Here is a 15591-nt window from a genome sequence, read left to right on the forward strand (position 1 = left end):
AGCGTAGACACACCAGCACGCGCCACCCTGTGTCAACTCCCCAGGGTCCATCAAATAAAGGGTTAACACAGCAGGGGATAAGAACCATACTGGTTGTTAATATTTTCATATTATCCCTCCTTCCAACTACTATTTTGCAAGCCCTTCAGTTCTGTTGGTCTTCTTTAGGTACCAATAAACAAACCTACAAAGAGTGATTACTATTCTGATCATCTATGCAGAAAGCCCAGATGAGTCTGGATGGCCTTTGGAATGTTCTCCATCATGTATATAGCCATATATAGGGAGATCTTGGTTGAAGAAAAATCTAACTCTAAAACATAGGTCTAAACAAAACGTCAAGTAGGAATTCTAATTCACTTTATAGGATTGAAGAAAGATAGGATTCGTTCGAACAATAGCTTTCTCCTAATGCATTTAAGGCTATGGTTTTTCCAGTGGTCATCTATGGATGTGAGAGTTGGACTGTGAAGAAAGCAAATCGCCGAAGAATTGATGCTTTTGAACTGTGGTGTTGGAGAAGACTCTTGAGAGTCCCTTGGACTGCAAGGAGATCCAACCAATCCATTCTAAAGGAGATCGGTCCTGGGTGTTCATTGGAAGGACTGATGCTAAAGCTGAAACTCCAATCCTTTGGCCACCTCATGTGACGAGTTGACTCACTGGAAAAGACTCTGATTCTGGGAGGGATTGGGGGCAGGAGGAGAAGGGGACGACAGAAAATGAGATGGTTGAATGGCATTACCGACTCGATGGACATGAGTTTGAGTGACCTCCGGGTGTTGGTGATGGACAGGGAGGCCTGGCGTGCTGTGATTCATGGGGTCACGGAGAGTCGGACACGACTGAGCGACTGAACTGGACTGAACTGAACTGAATGCATTTAAAATATGTTCCACCAGAAATTAACACAATATTGTAAATCAACTATATCTCAATAAAAATCATGTTCCATTCATAATAATTAATTTATACACAATTGCCCAGGAACATGTCCATTGGGGAAATTGAATTCAAACATTCCTTCTTTCATTCAACAAAATGTTATGAAGTAATCACTATGTGCCAGGCACTGCTGATACCAGGGAAACAGTAGTGAATGAAACAGACAGTAGTTATGTTCATGGAGCTGCCGTTCTGGTGGGAGTAGACAAACAGCACGCACATATGCAATATATCAGGATGGGATAAATGCTATATGTAAAATAAAGCAGAGTAAAGGGGCTATCAGAGTATCTGGGTCAGGAATGGGGTGCTGTCTTTATGGGGAAGTCTACTCTGCTTGGTAATGTTTGAGCTGAGAAGATGTAGGAAGAGGAAAGAAAGGAAACACACCTTGAAATCAGAGCGTGCTTGGTGTGTTTGAGGAACAGCAAAGGAGTCTGGTGTGGTTGGGTACTGGTACAGCTGGGGTCGAGCCCGAAAAGGAAAGTGTGGAAGAGTATGAGGTTGGAGAATGAGCCAGGACTTATGTCTGAACCGAAGCAGACGTTTGTTCTGAAACAGTTCTCAAATATGCCCAGCATATAGTCAGGACCCAGAAGCTCCTTGACTCCTCAAGAAAATTCAATCATAAAATGCTAAACCAAATTTGGGAACTCTAAACATATTTTATATTAAAAAACAAGTTCCTTCCAATATCCTGTAACTTTAGGATATAAGCTGGCAAGCTGTATAGGGTCTACAAGGATTCCTTCTCACTCAATAAATGTGCTGTTGGCTACCCAGGCCTAGAGAGGAAAGAATGGTATTTTCACATACTTAATTCCACCCTGTTTTTTATTAGGTCTTTGTGTTGTACCACCAGCTCTGGGAAGGCTTTCTGATACACCAGCTGCTGACAGCTTGGTATGCAATTTTCATTGGAAAGATAATGCTCTGACACTGACCTCCAAATTCCCAATGATAAACATGAATGAGCTAAGATATACACTCCAGTATCACTCTTGACCCAAAGAGCTCTGCTCTTCATATCCTCACCTCTTCCTCTGATGATTTAGCTTCTATCCTACACTTTAAAAAATTAAAATAATATCGACAACTTTCATAAGTTAATTTTCCCCCTTCGTATCTCTAAGGAGTCCCTAGTGCATGGGAAGGGCCAGGGTCCCCATGGACTCTTGGAGTGCCTGCCATAACAGTGTCAAAGAAGAAGGATTATTTCTTTATGCAGTGAAATGGCAGTCACCTAGCATGCTTGACTGTAGGAAGTTGTCAGGCAGCATCTCAGTGAGAGAATGTTGTTTCAAGAAATTGCTCAACTAGACAATCCATCTCTCAAAAGGATTTTGGCTTCTTAATCAAGCAGAAGAATAACATGGAGGAAATTTAGTAAATGATGATCCAACTCCCCAAAACTACTAGAATTTGTTTTGTTTTGTTCTTAGATTTAAAATAGTTTCAATAAAAACAAAACATTTCTCAATATAGAAATATTTTAATTCAATTCAGAAAAGCATGAAGGAGAAAGTGAAAAAAAAGTTACTTGGTATCACATCCCATGTTAACATTTTGGTGAACCCCTTTTCAGACATTTTTATGCATGAGTACACACATATAATTTTACGTAAATAGAATCAAAGCACACTTAGAATTTTGTGATTTACATTTTTTTCACTCTCATGTATCATGGACAGCTCTCTAAGTTATTAAATATAGACAAATCATTATTTGAACTAGATGCATAAAATTCCATTGTATTAATACAAATTGTGAGAGTCAAAAATCACTTAACCATACTCATACATACAAAGAAATAAAACTTCTTTATGGGTCATAAGTGGAACCTTTCACCAGCTAGTGGAGAAAAAATAATTTAGTCCAATTCTACTATCTTAGTATAATTCTACAATGTGAACATTCCTCAAAGGATAACAGTTTTTCTAGGGAAAATACTTTGCTGTTATTGTTCAGTCACTCGGTCATGTCTGACTCTTTAGATCTCATGGACTACAGCACACCAGGCTTCCCTATCCTTCATCTCCTGGAGCTTGCCCAAACTCATGTCCATTGAGTTGGTGATGCCACCCAACTATCTCGTTCTCTGTTGTCCCCTTCTTCTCCTGCTTTCAATCTTTCACAGCCTTAGTGTCTTTTCTAATAAGTCAGCTCTTCGCATCAGGTGGCCAAAGTATTGGAGTTTCAGCTTCAGCATCAGTCCTTCCAATGAATATTAAGGGTTGATTTCCTTTAGGATTGACTGGTTTGCTCTCCTTGCAGTCCAAGGGACTCTCAAGAGTCTTCTCCAGCACCACAGTTCAAAAGCATCAATTCTTTGATGCTCAGCCTTCGTTATGGTCCAACTCTCACATCCATACATGACTACTGGAAAAACCATAGCTTTGACTAGATAGACCTTTGTCAGCAAAGTAATGCCTCTGCTTTTTAATATGCTATCTAGGTTTGTCATAGCTTTTCTTCCAAAGAGCAATTTCATGGCTTCAGTCACCAACTGCAGTGATTTTGGAGCCCAATAAAATAAAGTCACTCACTGTTTCCATTGTTTCCCCATCTATTTGCTATGAAGTGATGGGACTGGATGCCATGAATTTTAAGCCAACTCTTTCACTTTCTCACTTTCATCAAGAGGTTCTTTAGTTCCTCTTGGCTTTCTGCCATAAAGGTAGTATCATCTGCATATCTGAGGTTATTGATGTTTCTCCCAGCAATCTTGATTCCAGCTTGTGCTTCATCCAGCCTGGCATTTCGCATGATGTACTGTGCATGTAAATTAAATAAGCAGGGTGACAATATACAGCCTTGACACACTTCTTTCCCAATTTTGAATCAGTCTGTTGTTCCATGTCCAGTTCTAACTGTTGCTTCTTGACCTGCATACAGATTTCTCAGGAGGAAGGTAAGGTGGTCTGGTATTCCCATCTCTTGAAGAATTTGCCACAGTTTGTTGTGATCCACACAGTCTCAGGCTTTAGTGTCATCAATGAAACAGAAGTAGATTTTTGCTGGAATTCTCTTCCTTTTTCTATCATCCAACATATGTTGGCAATTTGATCTCTGGTTCCTCTGCCTTTTCACTGAATCTCTCCTATTCATTGCTTTCCCACACCTTCTCACTAATAAAAGTGTACAGCTGTATGACTGGAAAGGACAGAGGTTATGTGACATTACGGTGACAAGAAGGATTCTCAGGTACCCCTCCCTTGCTGATCTGCTGGATCCTAATTGGGACTTCAGTGATGTGGCAGGTACTGCCTGTCCACTGAATAAAGTCTCTGGAAGTACAACTGGCTATCTTGGTCTTTTTGTTCAGGTACTGAGCACAATTCACCTGTGAGAGCACTCACTGTATACCACCATGGTGGCCATCCCAGAAAGGTGTAGGGCTCCCATGCAACTCAACCAGTGTAGGGCTGCTCAAGTAAACCACTTAAAAGGAGGCTATATGTTGACATCTTCCATTGCACCCTTGCATATATACTATTAAAGACAGATATTTGCAAGCCTAGAGTGGCCGTCTGATTATCCCATCTGGAGACAGGCCTGCTATAGTCTCAGTCAATTGACCCTGATCTCAGAAGTCCCAACTCTGGCAGCCTCTTCCACCTGCCCCAGTCCCTGCTCATTCTATAGGGCTTTTAGCACCCCTATAGCTCTTGAGGTTGCAGTGACTACTACTTCATTGGCCCCGAATGCTCCTGATAGCAGTGCCTGTGATCAGTAAAACACCATCCAGCTGGGTTATAATTCTCCTAGGGGATCCAGATGTCCTATCACCTGCCTCCCCATCCTCTGTGGCGTCCAGAGTCCCCCATCTTTGGTGTCTTCCTCTCTGCTCTGTGTTCCCAGAATTGAGAGTTCTCAGTGTACTCTAGCCTCCCACATCAAAGCATCAAGCACATTCCTCTTCACGTCTTCCAGCTCCATGAGGGTGGAGACCACATGTGCTCTGTTCACTCTGGAGTTCACACTGAGTTCCTGTACAGGGCACTGTAGAGGCTCAAGGCACATTGAGGGATGAACAAAAAAAAAAAAAAAAAGGATGAATACATACATACATAAATGAGGTTCTATGCCAATGAGGCCCTGAGAGGGGCATTTCCTGCCTAGCCCTCGACTTTGGTAATCCTGGGGATGCCAGTTCTATCTTCTGGGTCTGTTAGAATTCAGATAGGATCCTTGGATAGGATCTGGTTCCTACTCTGACAGTGACTTCACTGTGTCTGGATGCCAGATTAGATTCTAATAGCAGGAGACATGAGGGAGGTTGGGCATTCAAAAACACTGTTTCCTGACATCTGGACAGAGAGAGAGAGAGAGCTAAGCGCTACCAGGAGATGAGCCATACCCCATCTTCACCCTGCTTTGTATTGCACTGTCTTACACTTATTAAGAGGTGAGAATTTCCCCATCATGATTTATCAAACAACTCTAATAAGTACATTTTATGGTCCAGGTCATATCCTTTCACGAGCCTCATTATTTTAAATCAGTTTTATAGCAATAAGAGAATAAAATGTACCATAAATTATTTTTCACTAAATGCCAATTAGTGGTTCTGTTTAAGCACTGGTTTAAATTCAAAGGAAGAAAGTTGTTTGTGCTAAATATGTCGCTATGATAGAATGTGTCAAAATGTAAGTTCATGTTAATTTTAATCAACTGAGATAAACCATAAAAGTCTTTTATTTTCATTAAAAAATACTGTTTTTTTATTGCCAACATCTGAAAAAAAAATGCTTGTGGATTTTTGCTGCCATTGTTTATTTATTGTTTATTCATTTATAAAATTTTTGTTGCTATTGTTTTTACCAGCATCTGAAAAAAAGTGCTTATGGAAAAAAATGCTTGTGGATTTCTGTTGCCATTGTTTATTTATTTAAAAGTAAGTTTCCCTCATTTAAAAAAAATTACTGACTTTTTTCTGTGGGTTAAAAATATAACTGTAATTGGCTCTGGCCAGCCATAAATTCAGGGAGGAATGAGTAAGTTACCTAGACAAGTGTTCTAATAATCTTGTTTTTATGACAACTTGCCTCTGTTCAGGATGTATTTATTGAAAACTTCCTCCAACTACTTCAGAGGTATACTTTTAAAGCAAAAGTATGATTTATTTCTAGCTTTTTGATGGAGTGAAATACTGCCACTTTTTCTTGGATGGAGGTGGGGAGATGCCATCCTGCCATACTGTTGACTCTGACTCAGGACAAAATCAGCTCCACTCCACATTGTGTCTCGCAGCCCTCATTCATCCGAGCAGCTTTCACCCAGTGTGCTCCCTGGTCTGCTCCCCGTGGTGTCAGCTGGCACTTTCTCATGGCCACCTTTAAAGCAGGCTCCGTCAGGAATTCTGTGCTGTGGTTAACCTCTCTTCCCCTTGGATTGCCCACCAATCTTGCTCTAACAGAACATCATCAAGGAGATGTACTCTCTGGCATAATGCTCACAGCCAACGGTATCTAAAACTTTCTATAAGGGTGCATCTTAAGTGCTCTTACCACACACAAGTACACACAAGATAATAATATTAATAACAGTAATAACAAAGGAGGCAAGAGAAAAGTAGCCCCTTCCAGAAGGTGATGAATATGTCTGTGACTTTGAAAGTGATTTATCCTCAAACTCATCAAGCTGTATACAATTGTACAATATGTACAATTTTTTACAAGTCAATCGTACCTCAATAAAGTGGTTTTTAAAAGATAAACATTTTTTTAATTAGGAAAAAAAAACTTGGGTCATATCTCCCTTTTAGCTATTGACCCAGTATGGCTGGCTGCTAAAATCACGTTATATTTTTCTTCCACCAAGATCACCTCTCCTGATCACAGGCTGAGTGAAAATCAGCCTTCTGTTCACCCAGGAATAAAAGGTAATCATCAAGAGGTATTGTGCTATAAAATCCCATTTTCAGGTTTATAAACTCAAGTTAGGAAAAACAGGAACATCCAAAATTGATGGGAATAAAGCAGCACTTTGAGAAGGCATTAGTAAAAGCAGAGCTGATAACCAGTTTCAGTCTGGTTAAAATCAATATTTTCATCTTTAACAACAAAAGCAAAGAAAGAGTGGCATCAGGAAGCCAGGAATAGGTATTTCGGGAAAAGGATCCCAACCTTGGAGTTAATGAGTTTCCCTACACAAGTCCCATGTGTTCAGGCATGTTGATAGCATCACAGGCGTTATTTCAGGACAGCCAGGATGGAATCACGAAGCTATGCAGCACGTGTTTTGTAAGTTCAAGTTTCAGTGAGGATTTCTGCATTTACCCAAAACCCTTTGAAATGATTATGTAAGGATGTAAGCACAATTTTCTACTTCTGCCTTGTTGGTGTTGCTGTTTTGGTGTATCTCAAAAATTTTGTAACAGCAGTTTGAGACAATGTGATTTGATTAAGTGAGTGAAATTTTCCAGGGTGAGTGCATGTAATTCATGTTTTTAAATACATGTTATAAAATGCATGTTGCCTATTAGCTTTCTATCAATCTCCTAACTCTTCTATTTTCATCCCTTTAATTTTTATTAAATGATTTTCTTTTTTCAGCATTATCTTCTTTATTCCTAACTTCAAGGAAATAATTATTTAAATGACCTTACTTTCTACTAATTTTTGAAAATATTTTCCCTATCAGCCCCCATCTTTTTTAGTAATATTTTCTGCAACAATTCTCAGTAGTGTTGTCCAGAGACATAACAGTCAGCACTTACTGGCCACTTACTGTGTGCCAGGCACTGCATTATCTCATTTAATTTACTGAAAGCACAGTTGTAAATCCTCCTGTTGCTTTTGCTTAGGAGAATTTGCTAAAGCCCCATTTATTAGTGTGAGAATTAGTAGCAGTTTGCTGCTTGGAGTAGACTAAAAACATATTCCGCTCTGTATTCAAGCCAGGGGACTGAACTGGCTGCCGGGTCCAGCTGGCCATGGGAAATGTCTGGATGATTTCATTTAACGCCTTTAGAAATATTTCTCCCTGGGCTAATTCAAGGAAAATGGCTTGTCATGGATGATATCTGACTATAATAAGCAGCTAAAGTGCTTTCCCAATAAATATTGTAAAATGAAACAGGTGTAAAGCCACAGTTGGAAAATCAGCAGCCAAAGAGAGCTGCAAGGATTACAGGCCAACTCTCCAGCAGAAGGCTGATGCCTGGGAGGTAGCAAGGACCCGTGTTAGCAGGGCATTTCCCCCCACCTCCAATGCTCTCTAGAAATTCATCATTTATTCAAGCATTCATTTAATAAATATTGATACACTACATAGAGGCACTTTTCTGGTTCTTAGCAGGACACAAAGATTAATGCGCTTCAGCCTTAAGGAGTTGCAGGCTAGAGGACTGGGATTAGAGGACCTGGTAGGAGCTCTGGGAAGCACTGCCAACCCACATATGTGCAGAACACTCCCTGCTGTGTGTAGAGAAAACCCAGGTCCCTGAGTTGAAGGAGGTACCATGGGGCAATGAGTCTGGATTGGGTAGAGAGAAAAGACCTGCAGAAGAAGCTGAAAAAGAGGAAGGTGGTGGGTGCTGGGGGCAGGAAACAACTCCCCTCTCCCCTGGAGGAATACCAAGGTTTAGAAACCTGCAAGGTGAGAGCTGAGCCCAAGCCTGTGGCCTATGAGGCCTCCTTTCTGTGCAGAGGAGGTGGAGCAGCGGGGATGGCAGGCAGCGGAGGAGATCCAAGGGCACATACCTTGCAGGTTGGTCAACTGGCTTCTGTTTGCCTACCAGCCCTGAGACAGGAGTGAGCAATAACCCAAGCATCCAATGCAGAGAGTGGAGGGGCCCAAAGTTAGTGTATTCAGCAGAGCTCCAGGGAGGTGGGAGCTGTGGGGTGGAACTGAGGACCCTTACATGATACAAAGAAAGGAGAGCCAAGGTTGTGAGGAAGTCAATGGCTCTTAAGGGAGAGAATGGGCCCTGAGATTCTCCTGACTCCAATACGTACATCATGGTGGTGATGATGACGAGGTACTGAACGTTTCAGTTCAGTTCAGTTCAGTTCAGTTCAGTCGGTCAGTCGTGTCCGACTCTTTGCGACCCCATGAATCACAGCACACCAGGCCTCCCTGTCCATCACCAACTCCCGGAGATCACTCAAACTCATGTCCATCGAGTCGGTGAAGCCATCCAACCATCTCATTCTCTGTCGTCCCCTTCTCCTCCTGCCCCCAATCCCCCCCAGCATCAGAGTCTTTTCCAGTGAGTCAACTCTTCGCATGAGGTGGCCAAAGTATTGGAGTTTCAGCCTTAGCATCAGACCTTCCAATGAACACCCAGGATCGATCTCCTTTACTATGTACTAAACATTTTTCTAGATGCTTTACACATTATCTCATTTAATCTTGATAACAACTGTGTGAAGTAAATATTATCCTTACCCCCATCTGAAAAATGATAAACCTGAGTACAAGACAAGTGACAGAACTTCCCCCAAGTTCCCATATCTAATACCCACATAGCTGGATTTCGAACCCAGGCTGTCTGCCTAGACTCACACTGTTAATTACTCAGCAATTTTGCCCCGTCAAAAAGGTAATGCTTCAGAGAAATGAAAATCCTTACACTCATGATCTCATGATGCCAGCCCAGCATCAGTCAACACAGGAATCAAAGATGCATCTAAAAGAGCATATAATCAGGATAGCTCAGCCACATCAGGCAAGACATGGCTTTTGGGTTTATTTGCTTTATTCTAACTGACTTGGAATTTGAGCAGAAGTTCATGCTAATGGGGTGAAGATATTAGCAGGTCCTAAAATTCTCTCCAAGCCAGGCTTCAGCAATATGTGAACCGTGAACTTCCAGATGTTCAAGCAGGTTTTAGAAAAGGCAGAGGACTTTTTGATCTCTGGAAGAGCCAGAGATCAAATTGCCAACATCCTCGGGATCATGGAGAAAGCAAGAGAGTTCCAGAAAAACATTTATTTCTGCTTCATTGACTATGCCAAAGCCTTTGACTGTGTGGATCACAATAAATTGTGGAAAATTCTGAAAGAGATGGGAATACCAGACCACCTGACCTGCCTCTTGAGAAACCTGTATGCAGGTCAGGAAGCTACAGTTGGAACTGGACATGGAACAACAGACTGGTTCCAAATAGGAAAAGGAGTACGTCAAGGTTGTAAATTGTCACCCTGCTTATTTAACTTATATGCAGAGTACATCATGAGGAACGCTGGGCTGGAAGAAGCACAAGCTGGAATCAAGATTGCCAGGAGAAATATCAATAACCTCAGATATGCAGATGACATCACCCTTATGGCAGAAAGTGAAGAAGAACTAAAAAGCCTCTTGATGAAAGTGAAAGAGGAGAGTGAAAAGGTTGGCTTGAAGCTCAACATTCAGAAAACAAAGATCATGGCATCTGGTCCCATCATTTCATGGGAAATAGATGGGGAAACAGTGGAAACAATGTCAGACTTTATTTTGGGGGGCTCCAAAATGACTGCAGATGCTGATTGCAGCCATGAAATTAAAAGACGCTTACTCCTTGGAAGGAAGATTATGACCAACTTAGACAGCATATTAAAAAGCAGAGACATTGCCAACCAAGGTCCGTCTAGTCAAGGCTATGGTTTTTCCCGTGGTCATGTATGGATGTGAGAGTTGGTCTGTGAAGAAAGCTGATTGCTAAAGAATGGATGCTTTTGAACTGCAGTGCTGGAGAAGACTCTTGAGAGTCCCTTGGACTGCAAGGAAATCCATCCAGTCCATTCTAAAGGAGATCAGTCCTGGGTGTTCATTGGGAGGACTAATGCTAAAGCTGAAACTCCAATCCTTTGGCCACCTCATGCGACGAGTTGACTCACTGGAAAAGACTCTGATGCTGGGAAAGGTTGGGGGCGAGAGGAGAAGGGGACGACAGAGAATGAGATGGCTGGATGGCATCACCGATTTGATGGACATGAGTCTGAATGAACTCCGGGAGTTGGTGATGGACAGGGAGGCCTGGCGTGCTGTGATTCATGGGGTTGCAAATGTCGGACACGACTGAGCAACTGAACTGAACTGAACTGAAAAGCCAGTAGGATAGCTGACCACCCCCATGATGTTCTATGTAAACACTAAAAAACATTTTGTTACGATTAACACGTGGGTCAAGACCAGACCACATTGAGACATGAGCTTCCAATGGCCCATATCTCTTAAATTCTAATATATCATTGCCAAGGGTGGAATCACCCAAATATGTGTGTGCATGCTCATTCATTCAGTTGTGTCTGACTCTTTGAGGCCCCATAGACTGTAGCCCTCCAGGTTCCTCTGTCCACGGAATTTTCCAGGCGAGAATACTGGAGTGGGTTTCTATTTTCTACTCCAGAGGATCTTCCCAATCCAGGAACTGAACCCACAGCTCTTGCATCTCCTGCACTGGGAGGCATATTGTTTACCACTGTGCCTTTTTCCAGTGCTTTTATATCTTGAATTGGAGTTTAAAAAAACAAGGAAAACATTACTTCTGGATTTCAGGCTTTGGGTGAGGGACAGAGGGAGAAGGAGGCTAATGAAGGCATATTTTTAAAATAGTTATATACACATAAAAACCTGTATGTGAATGTTCGTACTAGCTCTATTCTCAAGCAAAAACTAGAGATGACTCAGATGCCCTACAATAGGAGTGTAAAGTGGTACATCCATACAAGGACTACTGCTGCTGCTGCCAAGTCACTTCAGTCGTGTCCGGCTCTGTGTGACCCCATAGACGGCAGCCCACCAGGCTCCCCCGTCCCTGGGATTCTCCAGGCAAGAACACTGGAGTGGGTTGCCATTTCCTTCTCCAATGCGTGAGAGTGAAAAGTGAAAGTGAAGTCACTCAGTCGTGTCCAACTCTTAGAAACCCCATAGACTGCAGCCCACCAGGCTCCTCCACCCACGGGATTTTCCAGGCAAGAGTACTGGAGTGGGGTGCCATCACCTTCTCCGACAAGGACCACTACTCAGTAACAAAAACATGAACTATTGAAACATGCACCCCCCCACAAGTTGTATGTGCTAATCATTAAAGTCCATTTCTGTGGGGCTGACCACCTGTTCTTTCTTTCATATACTCTTAAAATCACTCAGAAAAAAGTGACAATCCCATAATAATCTGAGAAACTGAGTGCCTGGGCAGTTTGTGTTAGACATGGCTGTCACCAGTATTATACTGAGTTATGTGTGAGTAGCAGTATGCTGGAGCCAGCTTGTACCTTTCATCTTGTCCCAACTCCATGCTCAGTGACATCCTAATGATGCCTAAAATTTGCTATGGTGGAACCATTTGCATCACACATGAATGCTAAATCGCTTCAATTGTGTCTGACTCTTTGTGACCCCATGGACTACAGCCCGCCATGCTCCTCTGACCAAGGAATTTTTTAGGCAAGAATACTGGAGTGGGTTGCCATTCCCTTCTCCAGGGGATCTTCCCAACCCAGGGATCGAACCCACCTCTCTTGCATCTCCTGCACTGGTGGGTGGGTTCTTTACCACCAGGGCCACCTGGAAAACCTCTTTACATCACGGAAATCAGCAAATCAGAGGTCACTTACAATCCTGAGAGCTGGTTACTAAAGCTTTACCAGCACATCACTGTGGATGAGTCACATGAATAAGTTATTTTAGAAAGTTCCGAAGGTGGGCAGTGGGGATAATCCAAGACAGAGAAATCTAACTCAGTTCATATTTTGTAGCAACATCACTGTACGATCCCTCATATATCACCACTGGACAATCAGTTCTGAACCAGTCACATTTCTCAAACCAGAAATAAGACTTGAGTGGAAAAACCTGACAGATCTGAATAACGAACATATGTCAACTTTAATAAATAAAGTTCTTTCACATTTCTCAGGGACCCATGAAAAATAAACATTTTTGAAATGTTCAAAAAGTTTCTGAAAGCCTGGGAAAATAAAATGTCATCCAACACAATGAGACAAGTTGCTGAAAGGGAAAACACACGGGCAAGGTTGGCTTTGACTACCTGCAGGTACCATGTATCCATCTTGAGGAAGGTGATTCAGCACCTACAAAAATTATTGCCTGAGTACCTTACAAACAATTTGTAATGATCAAAAAGCTATATCTTCAAAAAAGCATTTGACAAAATCCATCACCCTTCTGTGATAAGGAAAAAAAATTCTCAGAAAGCTACAATAAAGGGGAAATTTCTTAACTCAATACAAAATTTCTAAGAACAAAAACAATCAAAAATGAATGAAAAGAACCCTATACAACTAGAAAGTGAAAGTCGCTCAGTTTTCTTCGACTCTGCAACCCCATGGCCTATACAGTCCGTGGAATTCTCTAGCCAGAATACTAGAGTAGGTAGCCTTTCCCTTCTCCAAGGGATCTTCCCATCCCAGGGATCGAACCCAGGTCTCCCACATTGCAAGTGAATTCCTTATCAGCTGAGCCACAAGGGAAGCCCAAGAATACTGGAGTGGGTAGCCTATCCCTTCTCCAGAGGTTCTTCCCGACCCAGGAATCTGGGGTTTCCAGCATTGCAGGTGGACTCTTTACCAACTAGCTATCAGGGAAGCCCCTATACAACTACCATCATACTTAATAAAGAAACACTGAATGCTTTCTCCCTAAGATTAGGAAAAGGGCTGAATTGTTTCTCTTTCTTACTCAACATAGAAAGTGTTAGTTGCTCAGTCATGTCCAACTCTTTGCCACCCCATGGACTGTAGCCCACCAGGCTCCTCTGCCCATGGGATTTTTCAGGCAAGAATACTGGAGTGGGTTGCCATTCCCTTCTCCAGGGGATCTTCCTGACCCAGAGATCGAATCTGGGTCTCCTGCATTGCAGGCAGTTTCTTTACTGCCTGTGCCATCAGGGAAGCCCCTTATTCAACATAAGACTCTCACAATTCATTCAACATAGTATTGGAAGTTCCATGTTGTAATAGGGCAAGAAAAAGAAATAAAAGGCATTAAGATTGGAAACAAGGAAATTAAAATGTCCCTATTTTCAAATAATATTAGTGTCTTTATAAAAAAAAGCCCAAGGAATATACAAAAACAAAGCAAAAAGCAAAGACCTTTCTAGAAGTAATAAGTGAGTTCAGTAGGGTTGTAGAATATAAGATTGATATTTTTTAAATTAATCACATTTCTATGTATCAATACTAACAATGATATATGGAGAACAAAATTAAAAACATGATACCATTCACAACAAAGAAAATGAATACCTGGATATAAAGTGACAAAACATGTACAGAATCTTCAAGCTGAAATTTATAAAACATTGAAGAAAGAAATCAAAGACCTAAATAATTGAGGGATATATGGTATTTGTGGATTGAAAGACTCAACATAGGTGTAATTTATCCCTAAATCAATATACAACTTTAATGCAATCTCTATTGAAATCCCCAGCAAGAGTTTTTGTTGATTCAAGCATCATTATTCTAAAATTTGTATGAAAAGACAAAGTAACTAGAATAGCTATAAACAATTTTGAAAAATAAAGTGGTAGGAATCATCCTGCTTGATATTAAAGATATCAAATATTAAAGATATTAAAGAGATATATGACTTGGCTCCATAGATTGGGGGTTAGAGTACTTGTCTTATAAACCCATAAGTTCAAATCTTGCTGGGGCCTAGGCAGTGTCTTTGCCATAAGGAGGGTGATTCTCTGTACTTTGAGCTTCCCTGGTGGCTCAGATGGTAAAGAATCTGTCTGCAATGCAGGAGATCAGGGTTTGATCCTTGGGTAAGGAAGATCCCCTGGAGAATGGAATGGCTATTCATTCCAATATTCTTGCCTGGAGAATTGCATAGACAAAGGAGCCTGACAGGCTACAGTTCACGAGGTCACAAAGAGACAGACACGACTGAGCGACTAACATTTTCACTTTCACAATGATCAAGATGGTGTGGTATTTTAGAGGGATAAATGTATAGATTGGTGGAATAGAATACAGAACCCATAAATAGGCCCACACAAATATGCCCAACTGATTTTTTTATAAAAGTGCAAGAGCAATTCAATGCAGGAAGGACAGCCTTTACAACAGATAGTACTGGAGCAATGAGATATTCAAAGCCAAAAAACAAAACAGAACAAAAAAGGAAGAGCCTGGGCTTAAGCCTCTTGCATGCTCAGTCTCTCAGTTGTGACCAAGTCTTCACTACCCTATGGACTGTAGAAAACCAGGCTTCTCTCTCCATGGAATTCTCCAGGCAAGAATAGTGGAGTGGGTTGCCATTTCTTTATCCAGGGGGTCTTCCCAACCCAGGGATTGAACCCAGGTCTCCTGCACTGGCAGTCAAATTCTTTACCACTGAGCCACCAGGGGTGCCCTTATAAAAAATTATCTCAAAATGAATCACAGACTAAATGCATAATTCAAAATTAAGTGTTATAGCTCTTCTAGAATTGGTCTAGTAGGTTTCTGGTCTTTATCAGAAGACCCCCTTATAGAAAAAAAAAAAAATGTGAACTATAACTTCTAGAAAAGAAACTGGAGAAAAATTGGGGGATGTAGGACTAAATAAAGAGGTCTACAAAAACATGATCTATAAAAGGAAAAACTGATAAATTAGACCTTATCCAAAACTTTCAATTTTGCTATGCAAAAGATCTTAAAAGGATGAAAAGATAAGCCACAAACTAGGAAAAAATACATGCAAAC

General features: G+C 41.4%; 1 non-coding gene across 1 annotated transcript; it reads left to right on the forward strand.

Annotated features, from left to right (window-relative positions):
- Positions 1–15313: 15313 nt before the first annotated feature.
- LOC129563621 (U7 small nuclear RNA) lies at positions 15314–15374 on the forward strand. Its single transcript, XR_008687365.1, has one exon. It is a non-coding gene; the product is annotated as a U7 small nuclear RNA (small nuclear RNA).
- The last annotated feature ends 217 nt before the right edge of the window (positions 15375–15591 follow it).

Source organism: Moschus berezovskii, chromosome 9 (assembly GCF_049115385.1).
Source record: "Moschus berezovskii isolate FMDL1 chromosome 9, NW_MosBer_1.0, whole genome shotgun sequence".
NCBI lineage: Eukaryota > Metazoa > Chordata > Mammalia > Artiodactyla > Moschidae > Moschus > Moschus berezovskii.